The sequence below is a fragment of the Oncorhynchus mykiss genome, chromosome 1 (genome assembly GCF_013265735.2).
Source record: "Oncorhynchus mykiss isolate Arlee chromosome 1, USDA_OmykA_1.1, whole genome shotgun sequence".
Lineage (NCBI taxonomy): Eukaryota > Metazoa > Chordata > Actinopteri > Salmoniformes > Salmonidae > Oncorhynchus > Oncorhynchus mykiss.
Genome location: NC_048565.1, coordinates 49,279,336 through 49,301,399, shown reverse-complemented (window position 1 = coordinate 49,301,399; position 22,064 = coordinate 49,279,336).

Sequence of the window (22,064 nt, the reverse complement as noted above, 5' to 3'; positions counted from 1 at the left end):
TGATTTCAAAACTCAATCCTCAAGAAAGTGGAGAGCAACACTTATGCAGCTCCACTACACGATACAGCAGCGTTCGACAGGATTATCAACACAGACTGACCAGCTCAAATAGACAGAAGCCTTCTACATGGCAGACCAATCCGAACTCCACTCTCGGCATGTCCAGCCGAATCATTATCTCAGCCAATCATGGCTAGTAGGAAGGTTACTGTATTTTTCTGTGGCTTAATCAACAAGGCTCATAGTATAACAATTGTATTGTTATATGAAAGTTCACATGTTCCAGTTGGCATTTCTGCATTTTGATAAAAAATGTAAATAACTTTCAAATGCTCTCCTGTGAAGTTGTGACTTGCGACATACGCCTAGTTTCCTGAAACGTGTCACTTATTATGGCAAGAACAGCTAAAACAATGCAAAGAACTTTGAACATTTCTTCAAGTGCAGTCGCAAAAACCATCTAGCGCTATGATGAAAATAGCTCTCATGACGACTGCCACATGAAAGGAAAGAGTTACCTCTGCTGCAGAGGATACGTTCATTAGAGTTACCAGCCTCAGAAATTGCAGCCCAAATAAAAGCTTCAGAGTTCAAGTAACAGACACATCTCAACATCAACTGTTCAGAGGAGACTGAGTGAATAAGGAATTCATATTTGAGTTGCTGCAAAGAAACCACTAGTAAAGGACAGAAATAAGAAGAATAGACTTGCTTGGGCCAAGAAACACGAGCAATGTACATTAGACCAGTGGAAATCTGTCATTTGGTCTGATGAGTCCACATTTGCGATTTATGGTTCCAACCGCTGTGTCTTTGTGAGGCACAGAGTAGGTGTAGTAAGAGTAAGAATGGATGATCTCTGCATGTATGGTTCCCACTGTGAAGCATGGAAGAGGAGGTGTGATGGTATGAGGGTGCTTTGCTGGTGACGCTGTTGGTGATTCATTTAGAATTCGAGGCACACTTAACCAGCTTGGCTACCACAGCATTCACAGGACAATGACCCAACACACCTCAAGGCAGTGTAAGGGCTATTTGACCAAGAAGGAGAGTGATGGAGTGTTGCATCAGATGACCTGACCTCCACAATCACCCGACCTCACCCCTATTGAGATGGTTTGGGATAAGTTGGAATCTAGAGTGAAGGAAAAGCAACTAACAAGTGCTCGGCATATGTGATAACTCCTTCAAGACTGTTGGAAAAGCATTGGTTGAGAGAATGCCAAGAGTGTGCAAAGCTGTCATCAAGGCAAAGGGTGGTTACTTTGAAGATGCTAAAATATAAAATGTATTTTGATTTGCGTAACACTTTTTTGGTTACTACGTGATTTCATGTGTTATTTCATAGTTTCGATGTCTTCACTATTATTCTACAATGTAGAAAATGGTACAAATAAAGAAAAACCCTTGAATGAGTAAGTGTGTCCAAACTTTTGACTTGTACTGTATATATATGTGTATATATATAGATAGAGAGAGAAAGAAAGACAGAGAGAAGCCTGACATTTTAAGAGGTTAAGGGCTGATGGAGTAGGAGAACATTGTATCCTGTACAGAGCGATATTCCACTCTGCAAACACCTAGAGAACAAACACCCTGGATCCTACACCCAGCAAGTGTTGTAACAGTTCCACTGTCTACACACAGGCACACACAGCACACACAAACAAACACAGACACACATACACACTCAGGCACGTACATGCACAACTCCATCTAACAGATGCTGATAAGCACACAGACGCACCAATGTACTGCAAATACGCACAGGACACACATCCCAGCTAGCAATGAGGAATCGGCCCAGAAGTGGCCCTCTTCCGGGGGGCCAGAACTGATTAAATCGGCTCGGATGCGGGTGTTGATGCGGCCCGGATTCAAAATGAATGACTGCCCAGAATCGGTCCAAGTACATCGGGGCATTTCCGTCTTCCAGAATTCAGCCGACTTTGCTGGCATCTTACCAGAATCCCCCCAGAAGAGGCCCGATGCAATTTTAAATAAATGTATACAAATTTCCCCAATTTAGTCATTTTAAATGTTACTATTATACATTGTATACATACAAATTATACCCATCCACAATTGTTTTTATAACTTTATACATTTATGGGGCTCCCGAGTGGAGCAGTGGTCTAAGACACTGCATCTCACTGCAGGAGGCATCATTGCAGTACCTGGTTTGAATCCAGCCTGCATCACATCTGGTTGTGATTGGGTGTCCCATTGGGCAGGGCACAATTGGCCCAGCGTCGTCCGGGTTTGGCCGGGGTAGGCCAAATTGAAAATAAGAATTGGCTTGCCTAGTTAAAATAACACTTTTTTTAACCACCTTTTTGTCATATCCAATTGTCCCTTCGCTGGAACTCCCGTACATCTTCGGGAGAGCCTTCTAAACACAACCCCACCAAGCCGCACTGCTTCTTGACACAATGCACGATTAACCCAGAAGCCAGCTGCACCATTGTGTCAGAGGAAACACTGTACACCTGACGACCGTGTCAGCGTGCATGCGCCTGGCCCGCCACAGGAGTCGCTACAGCGCAATGGGACAAGGTCATCCCGGCCGGCCAAACCCTCCCCTAATCGGGACAATGCTGGGCCATTTGTGTGTTAATTTCACTTTTTGATCACAGAAGCAATGAGAAACTATGGAAAAATAAATAAATAGTGAAATGTTAATTACATAAAGCAGCCTGTGTAATCGTCTGCCAGAGTAGCCACAATCGGCCCGAGCCCCAAGTAATACATTTGAGCCAGATAACTCACACCGGAATCGCCCCGAGCTCAGTCCCCTCATCCCAGCCATAAGTAATACTGCCGAAAGGCGGCCCAGTTTCTGGCCACATGATGTCAGCCGAGTCTGACTATCAGCCGAGGGCCCTGACTCTCAGCCGGAATCGGCCCAGATCCACTGTGCTAGCTGGGATGCACACACAAGTATATTTATTTTAGACGACACCGTTAATGCAGGCCTAACCCATGTTTTGCAGGACAGTAAGTCCCCATTGTTTATCAATTCATCTTTGTTTAACCCCCACACCTGTTGCCCTTGGGCTGCACAATGTCTTTTGTGCTTCCGCCCTTCCCTATACACACACACACTTTGGTCTTTTCTATACTTGGCATGATCCTCATCACACGGCTCTCTTTGGATGCTTTCAGTAATGGACTGAGAGTCATTCTTCTCTTTTTTTTTGTTTATTTCTGTAACTTTCTGTTCCCCGTTCTCTTTCTTCAGCTCTTCCACATATTGTGCTGCCTTCAGCACTTATGCTTCCTCTGTTTGCACACACACGCTCTCTGTCTCCCTCTGCTACTTTCCTTCCCTTTTCTACTTCTATTTTTCCACCTTAACCTTGTGCGTTCAAATTGTTGTTATCAGTTTGTCTCTTAGTAACCTACTGTATATCAACTTCTCACTGCCTGTCTGGCAGATCCAGATAGTCAGAGAAAGTTGAACCACATAGAAGGCCAACTGTGACTAAATGTCACCGAGGGGAAAATAGGGAAGTTATTAACTTAGCTTGTGTTGTTTTCATAAAACGAAGCCAAAGATTAGCATGGTTTATGTGCGGCACAATTTACGGCCTACTCTTTTCTAATAGAAACCAGGAACGCAAACAGACTGCCCTGTTTTCATCCCAATGTGATAACTGTGGATTAAAAGAATAAGCGTTCAAGATAAATTGGCATGTATCTAACATATAAACGCAACATGTAAAGTGTTTGTCCCCTGTTTCATAAGCTGTAAGAAAAGATCCCAGAAATGTCCCATACGCATAAAAAGCGTATTTCTCTCAAATGCTACATAGAAATTTGTTTACCTCCCTGTTAGTGAGCATTTCTCCTTTGCCAAGATAATCCATCCACCTGACAGTTCTGGCATATCAAGAAGCCATATCAAGAAGAACCTTGTACTAGGGGCAATAAAAGGCCACTCTAACATTTTGTCACACAACACAATGCCACAGATGTCTCAAGTTTTGAGGGAGCGTGCATTTGGCAGGCTGACTGCAGGAATGTCCAACAGAGCTGCTACCAGAGAATTTATTGTTAGAGAAATTAACATAAGCTGCCTCTAACGTCGTTTTAGAGAATTTAGCAGTACGTCCATCCGGCCTCACAACCGCAGACCATGTGTATGACGCCGTGTGGGCGAGCAGTTTGTTGATGTCAATGTTGTGAACAGAGTGCCCCAATTGATTACTGGTAACCGACACAGTCCTTTGAGTTGTCCTCCTTTCCAGGAAGAGAAAGGCTACCTTGCAATGAGAGGTCTAGCTAATCACTCTCATATTAGCTCCAAAGGATTTCCAGCAACCTTTCTACCCAAGGCTGAAGTGAAGTGGGCGCCATTGCCATGCAATCCTCTCACGGTTAGGAAGTGAATGAGCATCATTGTGGCTTTGCATTAGATTAGCCCATTTTAAAGCCCATTACAAATAAATACATGCATAATTCACATTTTGATGCACATTTAAATCACAAACACAATCTGCTGCCAATTAACTAAAATTATAATTTGCGACACAAGGTTAATTTAACTCCTTTTAATGAACACAATTAGTCATTTGATCTAAATACTGTACTAGGAACATCAATGAACTTGACTATAAATGTCAATGAATATTTTCATCAGAGTGGCCAGCAAAAGCATTGAGCACTTGAGTTCAACCAGTCAGTCCACAAGTTTGTTCTAAGTTCTGAGTCAGATCTAGACTGTTATCAGTCATAACACTCTGGTCATGGGTCATGTGTTGATGTGACGTTGCACTTACGCAATAGGTACACAATAGGCCTGTATAATGTAGGGTTAGGAGCAGGAGGCAGAGCATACATGGGGTGAGGATAACTTTTATGGTTGCTGGAAATGGACAGCCTTGACAATCCGACAATGCTGCAAAATTTTGCAAGTGACTGACTTACTGATAGAAGTGCCATGGATGTGTGTGTGTGTGTGTGTGTACGCATGTAAGTGTGTGAATGTGTACAACAGGCAGCTGCAACACTAGAGGTTGCTCCAGTTCGGGCTCCAGTGATGTGATTGACAGGTGGAACAGTTGGGGGTGAGTGGGTCATGGTCTTTAGAGAGTCGGCTGGGGGGTGGGGGACCGAGGAGAGAGGAGGCCCCGGCAGCCACAGGTGGCCTTTGTCCTCTGCAAATTAGAGACCCCACAGTGCCCCATACAGGAGACAAACAGTCTGTATTCTGGTGGGAAGGTTTTGGGGTCATAGAGATACTATAGTTCTATTGTAAGTGTTTTATATATAATTCTATGTTTGGGGTTTTGTGTGTGCATGTGCACATGCATGTGAATGGCGTGTACTGCATGCGTGCAGGATAAATAGTGAGGAAAGGCTGTGTCAGTGGAACATGGGAAGAAAAGTGTGAGTGTGTGTATGGGAGTGGGGTTTAAAAGGCACTATGCAGAGCCGTAGCTACATATGAGGACACGAGGGCCGAATAATAATTATACAACTAAAACAAATGTCGAATGAAAAAAATGTGTCTAGTTAGTCTAGCCATCTCTCTAAACTTGTAGTGAACGTGGCTGAATTACCGACCGGGCACGCAGGGTATGTGCTCAGGGGCCCTGACCTCCAGGGGGCCACGTTGGTTTTGTTAGTCACTCTCACTCAGATATCATAATAACATGGCATAAGTCATGGCAAAATGGGTAGAATTGCAGGAGATTAGCTTTTAAAACTGCCAAACTTTCTCCCCACCCCAAGGCTAAATGTGTAGAATTTTAGGAAATTAGCTGTAAACCTGCCCCCCCCCCAAAAAAAAATACTCTAAAGAAAACATATTTGTTTACCTTTTGTTAATAAAATCTTTTAAATACCTTTCTAAATTCCTGTAAGTAATGCATTGTAAAAATCCAGTAAATAATGTGTGGTAATGTTGAATTATTCTGTTTAATTCTCAATCTGTCTTAATCAAGGCCCCACTTGTGTATTAATAAGCTCACATACTGTGGTTCAACACATGTGTTTCATTAAACAAAGGAAACTACAGTTATTCCTCATTGTGACCAAAGTGGATTAATCCAAATACACCAAATCCCTAATCAGCCCATTTCTCCATTTACAACTCTCACATCGAGTTCCACAAGCTGAACAGGGCAGCACATTTAGGGGGGATATGCTGTATCTCCCCTCTTTGAAACCCCTCTCCGGAGAGGAAGCATCAATAACTACAGATGAGAAGCTGGGGGGGGGGGGGGTATCCCGAGGTATCCCGAGGTATCCCGAGGTATCCCGAGACCCTCGTAAATATCGGTGAGTGTTAGCGGCCCACCAGAAAGAAACAGGAAGAGAGGAGGCGGTGCTGAAATGGCGACACATCCGAGGAATGTGGGGAAAACCTCAGCAAGAATGTCTGACTCAAACACACACACACATATGTCACCAGGAGACCACAAGCCAGCACACACACACCGACATGAGCATGCACACACACAACACACATAAGTACGTACATATATGCACGAGCCATCACGTGCTGTGTACACCCAGTCACCGACATAGGGGTCAAGTAAGGTCAACAAGGAAGAGGAGACAAGAGAAGGTTGAAAGGAAAGAAGAGAGGAGAGGATGTTGAGAGGAAAGGGGACATAGGAGAGGATTGGAAGATGGAAGAGGGAAGTGATGAGTGAGAAAGGGATAGTCAAGGAGACAGAGAGAGATGAGAGAAGATAGGAAATTATAAAGAGAAGAGGACTGGGAGACGAAGGATGAAAGATGAAAGGAGCAGGGGGAAATTAAAGAAGTGAAGAAGCACTGAACAAAAGCAGCAGAGGGAGAGGAATGATCCAGAGAGTTGGAGGAGGCCCAGTTAAAGAGAGGCTCATAAAACGGAAACAAACAGAGCCTTCAGTGTCCTGACTCCTGTCCACCCAGCCATTCAGCCACCTCCACAAGGTCAAGGGTCGACCTAAACCAGAGCTCACCTCCAGCCACCTTCAGTCCCTCCATTCTGACCCTAACCAGGTGGAACAACATGTGCATGCACACATGTCTCATTGCATTGTCAGTGGGGGGTGAGAAGGAGGAATTGCATACTTTCCAACACTAAAGAAAGGCTTCTTTGGTTCTTTGGGCCTGTTAAACCCTGTAGCATTGTCTTCACACAGTGTAGGCCTGTGTCCAGGATTTTGATCCTGTAATTTGTTTTGCCCCAGTCAACAACAAAAAAAGAAGGAAAAACTGAAGGTAATTTGATTTGGGGAGCTTTAATCCAATTGATCTACGGCAGAGTCGGGGACATCACATCACAGTGTTTTGTTGTCCGGGCCTTTCTAACTGATTGACCTCACACACACCATTTCCTAAATAACCCTGAAAAAGCATCACAAGGACCAGAGTGAGGAACTCTAACAAGTATCACGTTGTCTATTCAGAATTCAGGCCTTTGAAGTAGGCCTTTACCACCAATTCTCCACAGAGGCAAAGTGGAGTTTTAAATTATAAAAGGGTAGAAATAGACCTAAATGGGTAACTTCCTTTCATTTAAGCTAGTGCAACTTAAAGTGTTCAAATAGGGCCGGGCTGTCACAAGAGGCCCAGGTCACTGAGGTAGTAGGGGGACAAAGCCAGAGAGAGGAAAGAGTGGGTCAGACTCAGGCTTTTGAGAGGCTATACCCAAAAACATACCCGACCGGACCGGTAAACAACGTTTTTTTTTTGTAAAATCCAGTTGAAATCACACAAACTATATGGCCATATTCTGTATTGTAATAGTGCCTAAGGCAAAATAAAATGCTCTGACTACTATCATCATTCATTAAGAGGTTTTTAGTGAGTTGAATCGTCCTTAATAGTAAGTTTGTCAGGATGTCCTGTAACACTAACCTGATGTAACAGTGACTGAATGGTTATGGGTTGAGGACAATGTCTGAGTTTAATTCAACAAGAGAAAAGCTTTGAAATGGAAAGTTCAAAATAAAGAGAAGGGAGGGCCAGAAAATGAATGTTTGGGAAAGATTTGGTGAAGTGGCAAAACGGGTTGATAGCAGTGCCGGCTATATTATGTATGATGATTGTGAGGCGCTCTACAAATTTAAATAGGCCTATGGTCCGTCAGGGGAACAGTAGCCTACTGTTCAGATGGGTTAAATGAAAACTGAAATCTGGACACTGACTGTAGGTCTATAAACTCTCATATATCATTCATATTAACTCCTGCCGAATTAAGCATTTCTTGCAGTAAAATGATATATAGGCAAAAGAGGCAAAAATGTTACTCTGGAACAACTTTCAGAATCTTGAGAGAATGTGAATGCGCAGTTAGATACCATCTGTAGAGGTGCTATCATTATCAGCATCATAAAAGCTGATAGTATTTTAACCACATACAACATGCACCCAAGCCGAACTGAAATCTTATCAGAAACATTTTGGGTTGTTTTCACAGATTTCTATTTCCTTACCTCTGGTCAAACTGATTTAATTTGGAAATGTTCTTGTTTTGGGGAGTTGTTGCATTTTCACCCCAGTCCCAAATAATCTTACAGCCCTGAAGGAAGCAGAGACAACAGAGAAAACGTTACAGATGTCAACGAGATTGTATTCATTCTAGCGACTTTTTAAATTCTGCTGAGCAAGGGTTTATTTAGTCTCAGAGGGCAACATAATGACAATGGAGAAGCTGCATGTATCTAATTATAGACAAGTTGACAGACAAATCGCCTACCAAAACATCAGAAATTATACGTAAAAACATATCTAAAATCAGGCAAAAAGATACAAAAAATAAATAATTCTGCCTAAATAATCTCTAAATAATTCTTTGACTGTAGTCTACAGCGAATTTTCTATATTAGCGGGTTAGGTTCGGGTGCGGGCCTCAGATTTTCACTTTATCACATAGTTGTGTTAGGGTTGCAGATGGATTATTAATTGAGGGCAGGTGCGGGTGAACAAACAGCTGACCAGTGCATGTAAACAGTGATGCAAACATTTTTATGTGGCTCTACTGTATACTCCAGCATTTTGGATTTGAGATGTTTCGCATGAGGGAGTATAGAATGTCACCTTTTATTTGAGGGTATTTTCCTACCTATCTGACTTGCCATTTAGAAATTAAAGTACTTTATACATCTAGTCGCCCCCCACGAAAGTAGTCACAAGTTTAGTATTTGGTCCCATATTCCTAGCACGCAATGACTAAATCAATCGTGTGGCTATACCAACTTGTTGGATGCATTTGCAGTTTGTTTTGGTTGTGTTTTGGATTGGTTTAATGAAGACTTCTAAATCAATCCTGACAGTGTCGTGATTAAGAAAAATTATGAATGAATCATAAATAATTACGAGTGTAAACGTTACAGAGGCTACAAAGCATGCTAACCTCTCACCATTACCACCAAGGCCCCGGTGCACAACTGAGCAAGAGGACAACTATATTAGTTTGAGAAACAGACGCCTGACAAGTCCTCAACTGGTAGCATTAAATAATACCTGCAAAACACCAGTCTCAATGTCAATAGTGAAGAGGCGACTCCGGGATGCTGGCCTTCTAGGCACACTTCCTCTGTCCAGGGTCTATTCTTTTGCCCATCTTAATCTTTTATTTTTATTGGCAGGTCTGAGATATTGCTTTTTCTTTGCAACTCTGTCTAGAAGGCCAGTGTCCTGGAGTCGCCTCTTCACTGTTGACGTTGAGACGGGTGTTTTGCAGGTATGATTTAATGCTACCAGTTGAGGACTTGTCAGGCATCTGTTTCTCAAACTAATATACTTGTCCTCTTGCTCAGTTGTGCACCGGGGCCTCCCACTCCTCTTTCTATTCTGGTTAGAGCAAGTTTGCACTGTTCTGTGAAGGGTGTAGTACACAGCGTTGTACCAGATCTTCAGTTTCTTGGCAATTTCTGGCATGGAATAGCCTTCATTTCTCAGAACAAGAAGAGACTGGCGAGTTTCAGAAGAAAATTCTTTGTTTCTGGCCATTTTGAGCCTGTATTCAAACTCACAAACACCGATGCTACAGATACTCAACTAGTCTAAAGAAGGCCAGTTTTATTGCTTCTTTAATCAGAACAACAGTTTTCAGATGGGCTAAAATAATTACAAAATGATTTTCTAATGATCAATTAGCCTTTTAACCTGTTTACGATATTGGTTCCCAATTGGGAATCAACCCTCCCACGTGCAGCTGAAACGGTGGCGCATGGAACGCAAAAATATTCTTACAAATATTTAACCTCCACACATTAACAAGTCCAATAGCTCAAATGAAAGATAAACATCTTGTTCATTTAGCCAGCAAGTCAGATTTCTAAAATGTTTTACGGCGAAAACATAGCACATATATATGTAAAACCACCACCAGACACAGCTCATTTCAATAGCCAAAACATGCAATCAACAAACGCAGGATTAAAAAATAAATCGCTCACTAACCTTTTGAAAATCTTCATCAGATGACAGTAATATGACATATTACACAGTACATATTTTTTTTTTCAATAATATGCCATTTATATCCATAAATGTCCATTTACAGTGAGTTCACCTTCAGAAATTACTCAAAAATGCCCGCAGGAAATCTATGTAGCGCGGCAAGATAACGTAAATAGACATCATAAACTTTGACTAAATATACATGTTCTACATATAGTTAGAAAGATACACTGCTTCTTTATGCAACCGCTGTGTTAGATTTATTTTTAACGTTACAGAAATCGCACACTATTCCATATTGTGAGACAGCGCTCAGTTCCAGGCTACATTTCCACGTAATGTTGGAGTCAACAGAAACACAGATTTAAGCATAAATATTCCCTTACCTTCGATGGTCTTCGTTCAGAATGTTCTGGAAGGCTTCATACTTACCCAATACATCGTTTGGTTTCAAGTCTTGCGTCTTTGTATTAGCTACTGCTAATAACATCAGCTGAAATGCACCCAAAACGTCCTCTGGTCCGGATAAGTTGCGCATCAAAACTTCAAAATTACACATTATATGTCGACTAAACAGGTCAAACTAAGTTGCGTCTTTGTATTAGCTACTGCTAATAACATCAGCTGAAATGCACCCAAAACGTCCTCTGGTCCGGATAAGTTGCGCATCAAAACTTCAAAATTACACATTATATGTCGACTAAACAGGTCAAACTAAGTGCAGAAGCAAGCTTTATGATGTTTTAGACGTGCAAAACAAACTTCAATTCAATCGGCCATCGTCTGCCCTTCTCTTGAGTGCTGGAAACAAAGGAATGGCTGTGACCAATTCGCGCCCATACGCACAGCCTATTCTCTCGTGGCACGCACTAATTTCACTCCCATAGGGTCAATTCTCGCGCGATTTGAACGGTTTGAAGCTCTAATGAAAGAGGACATCTAGCGGAAGAGATAGAAAGTGTCCCCAGAATCATAGCTGGTTGGGAAGGGTGGGGGCCATGACGTCAAAGTTGCTCCAACTTTCATGGCCACAAAAACTAGTTTGGAAGAATGCCTGCCCTGTGAGTTCTGCTATACTTACAGACATAATTCCAACGGTTTTAGAATCTTTAGAGTGTTTTCTATCCAATAATAATTTTTATTTGCATATATTAACAATTTTTGACAGATTTTTTTTCCAGTTTACTAGGGGTACCCAATCTCTCCAAAGGGGGCGTATGTCTGCCATATCTAACAGAACGTGCCATTGGAACACAGGATTGATGGTTGCTGATAATGGGCCTCTGTACACCTATGTAAATATTCCATTAAAAAATGAGTATGTTAGCACAGCTGAAAACTGTTGTCAAGCAATAAAACTGGTACACTTATGTAGATATTCCATTAAAAAATCTGCCGTTACCAGCTACAATTGTCATTCACAACATAAACAATGTCTACACTGTATGTCTGATACATTTGATGTAATTTAAAAAAAAATAATTTTACCCTCTTTTTCGTGGTATCCAATTGTTAGTAGTCACTATCTTGTCTCATCGCTACAACTCCCGTATGTACGGGCTCGGGAGAGACGAAGGTCGAGAGCCATGCGTCCTCTGAAACACAACCCAACCAAGCCGCACTGCTTCTTAACACAGCGTACATCCAACCCGGAAGCCAGCCGCACCAGTGTGTTGGAGGAAACACAGTGCACCTAGCGACCTGGTCAGTGTGCACTGCGCCTGGCCCGCCACAGGAGTCTCTAGTGCACGATGAGACAAGGATATCCCTAACAGCCAAACCCTCCCTAACCCGGACGACGCTAGGCCAATTGTGAGTCGCCCCATGGACTTCCCGGTCGGCTGCGACAGAGCCTGGGCTCGAACCCAGGGTCTCTGGTGGCACAGCTAGCACTGCGATGCCCGGGAGGACCCTTGCTGTTATTTTAATGTACAAAAAATGTGCTTTTCTTTCAAAAACAAGGACATTTCTATGTGACCCCAAACTTTTGAATGGTAGTGCATATCTTCAAATGGGGAGAATAGATACAGCAGGGTCCAGAATTATTGGATCCCTTGATAAATTATAAATGTGTCTGGAACTCCATGGAGGGACGCGACACAATACTTCCACGAGAAATTCCATCATTGTTGTTTTGTTGATGGTGGTGGAAAACGGTGTCTTAGGCCCCGCCCCATATGTGTTCAATAGGGTTGAGATCTAGTGACTGAGATGGCCATGGCATACTGTTACCATCGTCTTCATGCTCATCAAACCATTCAGTGACATTCGTGCCCTGTGGAGGAGGGCATTGTCATCCAATGGGGGCAGCCATGGTAGCTTAAATAATGGGCAAATGGGCCTGCCCAGCATTTTTATACATAACCCTAAGCATGATGCAATGTTATTTGCTTAGGAAGAGCTAATGAACCACACCTGTGTGGAACCACCTTCTTTCAATATACTTTATATAACTAATTTACTCAAGTGTTTATTTTATTTGGTCAGTTACCTGTATAGGTGAGGGCACTCGGAGTGTGGTGTCAGAAAAACAATTTCTCTCTCAACGTCAACAAAACAAAGGAGATGATCGTGGACTTCAGGAAACAGCAGAGGGAGCACCCCCCTATCCACATTGAAGGGACAGCAGTGTACATCACTGACAAACTGAAATGGTCCACCCACACAGACAGTGTGGTGAAGTATTGCTCCTCTTCAACCTCAGGAGGCTGAAGAAATGTGGCTTGTCAGCCAAAACCCTGACAAACTTTTACAGATGCACAATCGATAGCATCCTGTCAGGCTGTATCACACTGCACTGCCCTCAACCGCAAGGCTCTCCAGAGGGTGGTGCGGTCTGCACAACGCATCACCGGGGGAAAACTACCTGACCTCCATGACACCTACATCACCCGATGTCACAGGAAGTCCAAAAAGATAATCAAGGACAACAACCACCCGAGCCACTGCCTGTTCACACCGTTAATATCCAGAAGGCAAAGTCAGTACAGGTGAATCAAAGCTGGGACCGAGAGACTGAAAAACAGCTTCTATCTCAAGGCCATCAGACTGCTAAACAGCAACATTGAGACCCAATCACTGGCCACTTTAATAAATGGATCACTAGTAATGGATCACTAGATCACTTTAATAATGTTTACATGTCTTACATTTCTCATATCATATGTATATACTGTATTTAATACAATCCATTGCACCTTGCCTATGCCGCTCGGCCATCGCTCATCCATATATTTATATGTACATATTCTCATTCACCCATTTAGATTTGTGTGTATTAGGTAGTTGTTGGGGAATTGTTAGATTGCTTGTTATATACAGTGCCTTGCGAAAGTATTCGGCCCCCTTGAACTTTGCGACCTTTTGCCACATTTCAGGCTTCAAACATAAAGATATAAAACTGTATTTTTTTGTGAAGAATCAACAACAAGTGGGACACAATCATGAAGTGGAACGACATTTATTGGATATTTCAAACTTTTTTAACAAATCAAAAACTGAAAAATTGGGCCCAGGCTCTGTCGTAACCGGCCGCGACCGGGAGGTCCGTGGGGCGATGCGGGTTAGGGAGGGCTTGGTCGGTAGGGATGTCCTTGTCTCATCGCGCACCAGCGACTCCTGTGGCGGGCCGGGCGCAGTGCGCGCTAACCAAGGTTGCCAGGTGCACGGTGTAGCCTCCGACACATTGGTGCGGCTGGCTTCCGGGTTGGATGCGCTCTGTGTTAAGAAGCAGTGCGGCTGGTTGGGTTGTGTATCGGAGGACGCATGACTTTCAACCTTCGTCTCTCCCGAGCCCGTACGGGAGTTGTAGCGATGAGACAAGATAGTAGCTACTACGAAATTGGGGAGAAAAAGGGGTAAAAAATTCTAAAAAAATATATATATATATATATTACTGCACTGTCGGCACTAGAATCACAAGCCAATTCGCTACACTCGCATTATTAACATCTGCTAACCATGTGTATGTGACCAATACAATTTGATAGGAATAATACTGTGAAAATTATGGTAATGCACTTTTAGTGTAAGAGCTGTTTGAAAAGAAAGCCAGAAATTTCAACCTGTTTTGGTGGGATGGTGTTTTGGTGTGCCGGGTGATCTCACCTGGCGTTAAATGCATTAATAGACCAATAAGAAATAGAGTTCCAAATCTCCAATAACAGGTCGTTTTCAGATTTCCTCTCCCGAGCCAGACCACCCAGACAGTCCTAGCATAATTCTTGGTATTTGCTAAGAAGCTATTTTTGTTTCTTTTTGACCATTTTATTGAAAACAATCATAGTAAGGTACTTAATTGTTACCCAGAGATGATTTGATATTGAGATAAAAACATCTGCATTTGGCCTTTAACCATTTCTTTGGTATGTGCTTTGAGTTACACTCTTGTTGGAAGATCTCCTCATGGCCAAGTCACATCCTCCTTTCTGGCAGAGGCAACCAACTTTTAGCAAAAATGTCCTTGTACTTGGTAAAGTTCATGATGCCAAGGGCCCCAGGACCAATGGAAGCAAAGTAGCCCCATAACATCAAATATTCACCACCATATTTTACAGTATGCATAATTTTCTGGATACACATTGTACTGTACATTCGAAGGCCAAACCCACCGCTGGTGTGTGTGGCCAAATACCTCTATTTTTGTGTCATATGACCATAAATACTGGAGTATCGAGCCAAATTTCAAAATGTTTCATTGCTGTCCAAATGCGTAGGGGAGTGTATAACAATTAGACAGCAGTACAGTAGGTTAATACCCTCTCACACTCAACTGTCAAGATGGAGACACAACTAGACAGTTACAAGGATAGACGGAAGGAGAGGAAGAACAGGAACAGAACATAGAGTAGGTAGGTGGCCATATGGAGGTTTAAGTGTGTGTGTGCGTGTAGCGTGTATGTGTAGGACAGAGAGAGGTTAATCGTCACAGGTTATCTGGACAGCCAGTTAAGCTTAGGTGTGACTCACAGGTTTTACATCATAACATAGAACAACAGCCAACCTGTGCTAGAGTAAACAATAGGAGGGAGGGAATGAGGGAGAGAAAAAGGGAGGGGGGACAAAGAGAGGGAGGGAGCTTTGTGCTTTGCTCACTATGGACGTTTGGTGTACGACAACAACTCTCAGCCAACAATACATAGGTGAGGTAAAACTATGGAGCGTCAAAGTAGAGAAGTTCAGGATGATGGGCATTCTGTGAGGATCCTTCAATGAAAGAATCTTTTGAATGTTTACTGTAGTTTTTTTCCTCTCACAAAACACGTCACTGTAGACTAAATCTCAAAACAAACTGCAGAGATGTTTTTTATGATTCTGCCCACCAACCAAGGTGTCAAGCAGAGCTTGGGTCTTCGGGGGGAGGCTATCTGTCAAATTATTCTTTAATTTTAAACATTTTATTTAAGGTTTATTTAACTAGCCAAGTCAGGAAGGATATCCTGATGGGACGGCGCAGTGCACCGCACATTATATTTGAGCCCATGCAGCATCTAAACATTGGATATGAAATGGAATGGTGGATTGTGGAATGGTGGATTGTACAAAAGGTGACCCAATACATCATGTTTGCTCTTAAATGCACTATCACATATAAACATTCTAGAAAGCTCTGTGAGAAACCATGCTGAAAGCCTTCAAACAAAACAGAGGAAACACTCAGAATCTGGTCTAGACTAGTCCTCATTCATTCATTTAGCCTTTGATAGGTAGACGAGTAAAAAAAAAAAAAAATTTTAAAAAACAATTCACACATTCACTGCAACAAAGATTGAATGAAAAGACAAAAAACAAAAGGACAAGCCATTAGTATGAAAAATGGCTTTCTTCTCTAGGCAAAACAAAAACTTTTGGGGCCAAAAGTATTTTGATGGTTAAATAAAATAATAATAATATACAAAATAAAAAAATATGTATAATAATTCTGCTAAGAACATTGACTAAATATTTAGAAAAGCATCAATACACCGGAAGTTGCCAAGCAGTCGCTATGCAGGATTTGAATTGAGCCAAGTTAAATTACCTAACAAATGCCTCATAATCTGCTTTAGCCCTTGAGCTAATACCAAACAGACTGTAAAGCACATGTGGGAACCCACTACTCATTTTGTAAGCCTAGCACTAATTGCTAATTGCCCCCAATGAAAAACAATGGGAGCGCTTAGCTAGGCTAGTCCAGCTAATAACCCTTTCAGACCATGCTCCAGTAGTCCAAGCAAGCCAACCTTTCCTAGATTCCCACACATTCTGGGCTCAAAGCCACCCCGCAGCAACCAACACTTAGGGGCCTAAGCGTCTTTGATGCCAATTCTTGAGCAGAAGAAAGGACGAATAAAAATGCAAAAACAAAGGGGACAAGCCTTTCTTCTCTGAGAAAAATAAAAACGTTGGGGGCAGAAACCTCATACTTTCAGCCAAAAAGTCTCAGACATTTTATTTTTCCTTTATTTAACCAGGCAAGTCAGTTAAGAACAAATTCTTATTTTCAATGACGGCCTGGGAACAGTGGGTTAACTGCCTGTTCAGGGGCTGACCTTGTCAGCTCGGGGGTTTGAACTCGCAACCTTCCGGTTACTAGTCCAACGCTCTAACCACTAGGCTACCCTGCCGCCCCAATGCCTTTAGAAGATAAAGAAAAGAAAAGAGTCAATAGTCCAGTAGAAATACCACGATAACAACCACTCTTCGTCACGATCTCACACCCAGAACCAAATCCTCCAAGTCTTACTGGAAATAGTATGAGGATGGATGATCTGACCTAGATCTTCTGAGTGCTGAGGGGTTTGGAGGGTCTCTGAGAGGGACGTCACAGGTGTAGCATGTTAGCGTTAGCCACCAGGAGATCAGGATCAAACAGGTGGGGACTGGGAGGAATGAGGAATGTGGAGCCTGGCTTGTGAAGTGCTCTTTCACTCAATCGCTCATTGCATGGCCCCTAGCTTCCTCTCCTGTCGTCTCACCATGCAGACTCAGACTACTTGTCTCAAAGGCTCACCTCAGACCACTCCAAGAGGTCAGAAAGAACAATAAGAACACCATTGGAAAACAATGGAGATTTTATCATGCCTTTGAAGGTGAAGTGATCTTTCCATTATATTCATATCCTATGACTGAGGTAAGAGTTCAGATTTCAATCAGTCAGGTTAGAGGTTAAAGGTCATACCCTTATAAAAATGGGATGAAGTTTAGCATGAGGCTAGGAAAGGTATCCTATGAATGAGGTGATGGGCTAGTTAATTGGAATATGGTTCAAGTTCATATCCTATGAAGGTAATAAGTAAGCACACAGCCTGTAGGGTCTGAGGTCAGGTTTATATAGACAGTGAATGTTGTGTAATGTATAAGGCCTAGTTCAGCTTAGAGGATCCTCTGTCAGACACTGCTTATTTAGTCTGGATAGGACCTAGTCTGAGCTTCTGAGCATCATACAGCAACCTGGCATACAGTAGTAGAATCAAGGCAGCAGTCACCATAGAAACAGTAGATATTTTCAGACCTTATGGTGTGGGAAGACGTGGACAACACAGGACAAAGCAGGGAGCAGTGGGTAAAGAAGCGAGAGGAATTGAGGCCAACAAGATTGTGAAAAGCAGAAAAGCAACAAGAGAAAATGGAGAGACAGAGGTATGTTTGGCGTGTTTCAAACAATGAAACACGCCAAACACTGTTGAGCGGGCCAGGTGGAGGAGGGGAGGGTGGTTGTCTCTTGGCTGAGTAAGTGGGTGGGTGAATGTGGAACAGAGAGATTAATGACTTCCTAACAGGTGGGCCATGGGCTGGCTGCCCCTCAACCCTCTGATGGGAGCTTAACTTGGGACCTGCATCAGTGTCAGGTTTCGGCCATACCTCCGGATGGAACGGATGGAGCCTGTGACTCCCTGGCCTTCTCACCTCATAGGAATCTAATTTGTTTTCCTATCACTTTACCAGTAATCCTCTTCTCTTTCTCAAGCACACACACACACAGTTGCACAGATACATGTACTTTGTATCCCTCATTTACTCAAGTGTTTCCTTTATTTTGGCGGTTACCTGTAGGTCTACATGACAGACACACAAACTAGTGAGGAAAGTAGATGTGGATATACATTGAGTGCACAAAACATAATAAAAACATGAAATAGACCGATCAGGTGAATCCAGGTGAAAGCTTATTGATGTCACTTGTGAACTCCACTCCAGTAAGTGTAGATGAAGGGGAGGAGACAGGTTAAAGAACCATTTTTAAGCTTTGTAACAAGCTTTGAGACATGGATTGTGTGTGTGATATTATGAGAGTGAATGAGGCCAGACAAAATATTTAAGTGCCTTTGAACAGGGTATGGTAGTAGGTGCCAGGCGCATCGGTTTGTGTCAAGAACTGCAACACTGCTGGGTTTTTCACACTCAACAGTTTCCTGTGTGTATCAAGAATGGTCCACCACCCAAAGGACATCCAGACAACTAGACACAACTGTGGGAAGCATTGGAGTCAACATGGCCCATCATCCCTGTTGAACAAGGCCTTCTCATGAACTCAATAGTAGAAATATATTTTTAGGACGGTGTTCTTGAAGTTTTGTCCACTTGGTGTAGATTTAAATATTTGATATTCCACTCTATTCCTGTTTCTGCATGAAATGGATTTAGATAAAATCACCTCAGGCGCACAAACACAACACGCACAGTCACGCTGTCACGCCCTGGCCATAGAGAGGCTTTTTATTCTCTATTTTGGTTAGGCCAGGTTGTGACTAGGGTGGGCATTCCATGTCCTTTTTTCTATGTTTTGTATTTCTATTGGCCTGGTATGGTTCTCAATCAGGGACAGCTGTCTATCGTTGTCTCTGATTGAGAACCATACTTAGGTACCCTTTTCCCCCACCTGTTTGGTGGGAAGTTAACTTTGTAGTTGTTCACGGCACATAGCCCAAAGCTTCACGGTTGGTTTTTTGTTCTTAGTTTTGTTGGCGTCATTTTTAAATAAAGTCAAAATGTATGCTTAACATGCAGCACCTTGGTCCAGTCCTTCAGCCAGCCGTGACAGAACTTCCCACCACCAACGGACCAAGCAGTATGGTAAGGTGGACTCCTGGACATGGGAGGACGTTCTGAATGGCAAGGGAGTCTACACATGGGAGGAGATCCTGGCGGGAAGGGATCGCCTTCCATGGGAACAGGTGGAGGCAGCTAGGAGAGCAAAGGCAGCCAGAGAGAGGAACAAGCGGTATGTGGGAACACGGCTGGCAAGGAAGCCCGAGAGGCAGCCCCAAATTTATTTTGGGGGGGGGAACACGGGGAGTGTGGCAGAGTCAGGAAGCAGACCTGAGACAACTCCCCGTGCTTACCGTGGCGAGCATGGGACTGGTCAGGCCAGTGATGCGCACAGTACCGAGGCGGAGTATTCACAGGCCGGTATGCTCGGTGCCAGCGTCCCGCATTTGCCGGGGAGAAGCTGGCATCCAGCCAGAACGGGTGGGGCCAGCTCTGCGCTCGAGACCGCCAGTGCGCCTCCACGGCCCTGTGTATTAGGTGCTTTAACTACGCACCAGACCTCCGGTAGCAGCCCCACGCACCAGGCTGTCTCTCTGTCTCCTCCCTCCAGGTGCTCCCGCCTGTCCGGAGCTGCCAGGGCCTCCCGCCTGTCCGGCGCTGCCAGGGCCTCCCGCCTGTTCGGCGCTGCCAGGGCCTCCCGCCTGTCCGGCGCTGCCAGGGCCTCCCGGCGCTGCCAGGGCCTCCCGCCTGTCCGGCGCTGCCAGAGCCGCAGCCCCTCAGTCCAGAGGCGCCCCTCAGTCCAGTGGCGCCCTCTACGAGGATTCTTCAGTCCGGGGCCCGCTGCGAGGGACTCCGCTCCAGAGGCGCCAACTAAGTGGGCCAAGACTGAGGTGGAGCCTAGCCAGTCTCCAGACCTGAACCCAATAGAAAATCTTTAGGGGGAGCTGAAAGTCCGTATTGCCCAGCGACAGCCCCGAAACCTGAAGGATCTGGAGAAGGTCTGTATGGAGGAGTGGGCCAAAATCCCTGCTGCAGTGTGTGCAAACCTGGTCAAGAACTACAGGAAACGTATGATCTCTGTAATTGCAAACAACGGTTTCTGTACCAAATACTAAGTTCTGCTTTTCTGATGTATCAAATACTTATGTCATGCAATAAAATGCAAATTAATTACTTAAAAATCATACCATGTGATTTTCTGGATTTTTGTTTTAGATTCCGTCTCTCACAGTTGAAGTGTACCTACGATAAAAATAACAGACCTCTACATGCTTTGTAAGTAGGAAAATCTGCAAAATCGGGCAGTGTATCAAATACTTGTTCTCCCCACTGTACATACACATTTCAAAACAACAACAGACAACCAATTTCAACCACAAAATGAAATCAAAAACAATTTCCCTCTATCCAAAAGCATTAAACACACCGCTGCAACCCAATTCCCATTGACCTTGGCCTGTTTTCCCCCCATGCAGGAAAAAGCCCACTTTGAGCCGATGGCAGAGTGATGCTATGTTTGATCTACCCACGCACTTCACCCGGCCACATCCTCTCCCTGCTTCTCTACCTCCACACTGGCTGTTCACAAATAGCACAGTAGCTAGTCTGCTTTCACAGAGGAATAAATTGGATGGATGTGAAATCAGCGCATTGGTGGCTTTTATCCTATGGTGTTCCGCACTGTAGAACAGCATTAAAACATTGACCAAATGAAATGGACAAATACTTTGCAAAAGAAAATCCCAACCACCGGTGAACTGCAGTGTTGGAATAAATGGGTAATCTAACCTGAGTTTTTGGTGTGCTTCTCTTTTTGAGGAGAGGGGTCACGGTGATATGACCTTGCCCTGGTGTTATTTACGGATGCCAGCTATACGGATGCCATTTACGGATTATTATTTACGAATGCCAGCTAAGAGGTGGCTGGATGAATACATGGACAATCACAGAGCTACTGTCCATAGACGTGACGCACAAAGAGACACACAATCAAACAGCACACAGACTATACATTGTGGCAGTGTTGCTTTACGATGCACTTTATTCACAGAAGGTCATGAAGTCAGCGAACGACTGCTGTAGCAGGCTCTCTCATCCTGCTATAGACATTATTACAAAAAGAAGAGATGGAAAAGGAATGAAAAGAAGAGGTTTCAGCCAGTGCTTCAGAGAGTAACAATAGGGAATGGCAACACTACGCCAGTGAGCAGGTTCCATTACATGGAAAGCCTCACAATCAATATAATCTGTATCATCATTCAAATGTATCAATTATTACAACTCCTGTCCTGACGCCAGTTATTTTCAAATCGTCTAACCCGAGTAGTGAGAGATAAGAATCAACCCGAGAGAGGGTGTGTAAAAAAACAAAGAGGGGGATCAATTGCCTTTGAGGTGTCCCCAGCCGATAGCATACCTGTAATAGCCCTTTGGGGCTATATTTAGCCCTCCTGTGTCGACTTACTGTCAGCATAGCATATTTCAGCAGAGCCCCCCCCCCCCCCCCCCCCCCCGCCCGGACACAGCCTGTATCCTTGAGAGAGCAGCAGAGAGAGAGAGCGAGGAGGAAACAGCTTCTATATCCCGGCAACAGACTGTTAAACAGTCACCATTATCCGGACTACGCCCAGTACCCTGCCCTGAACCTTAGTCACTGTTCTAGCAGGCTACCAACCGGTACTCTACCC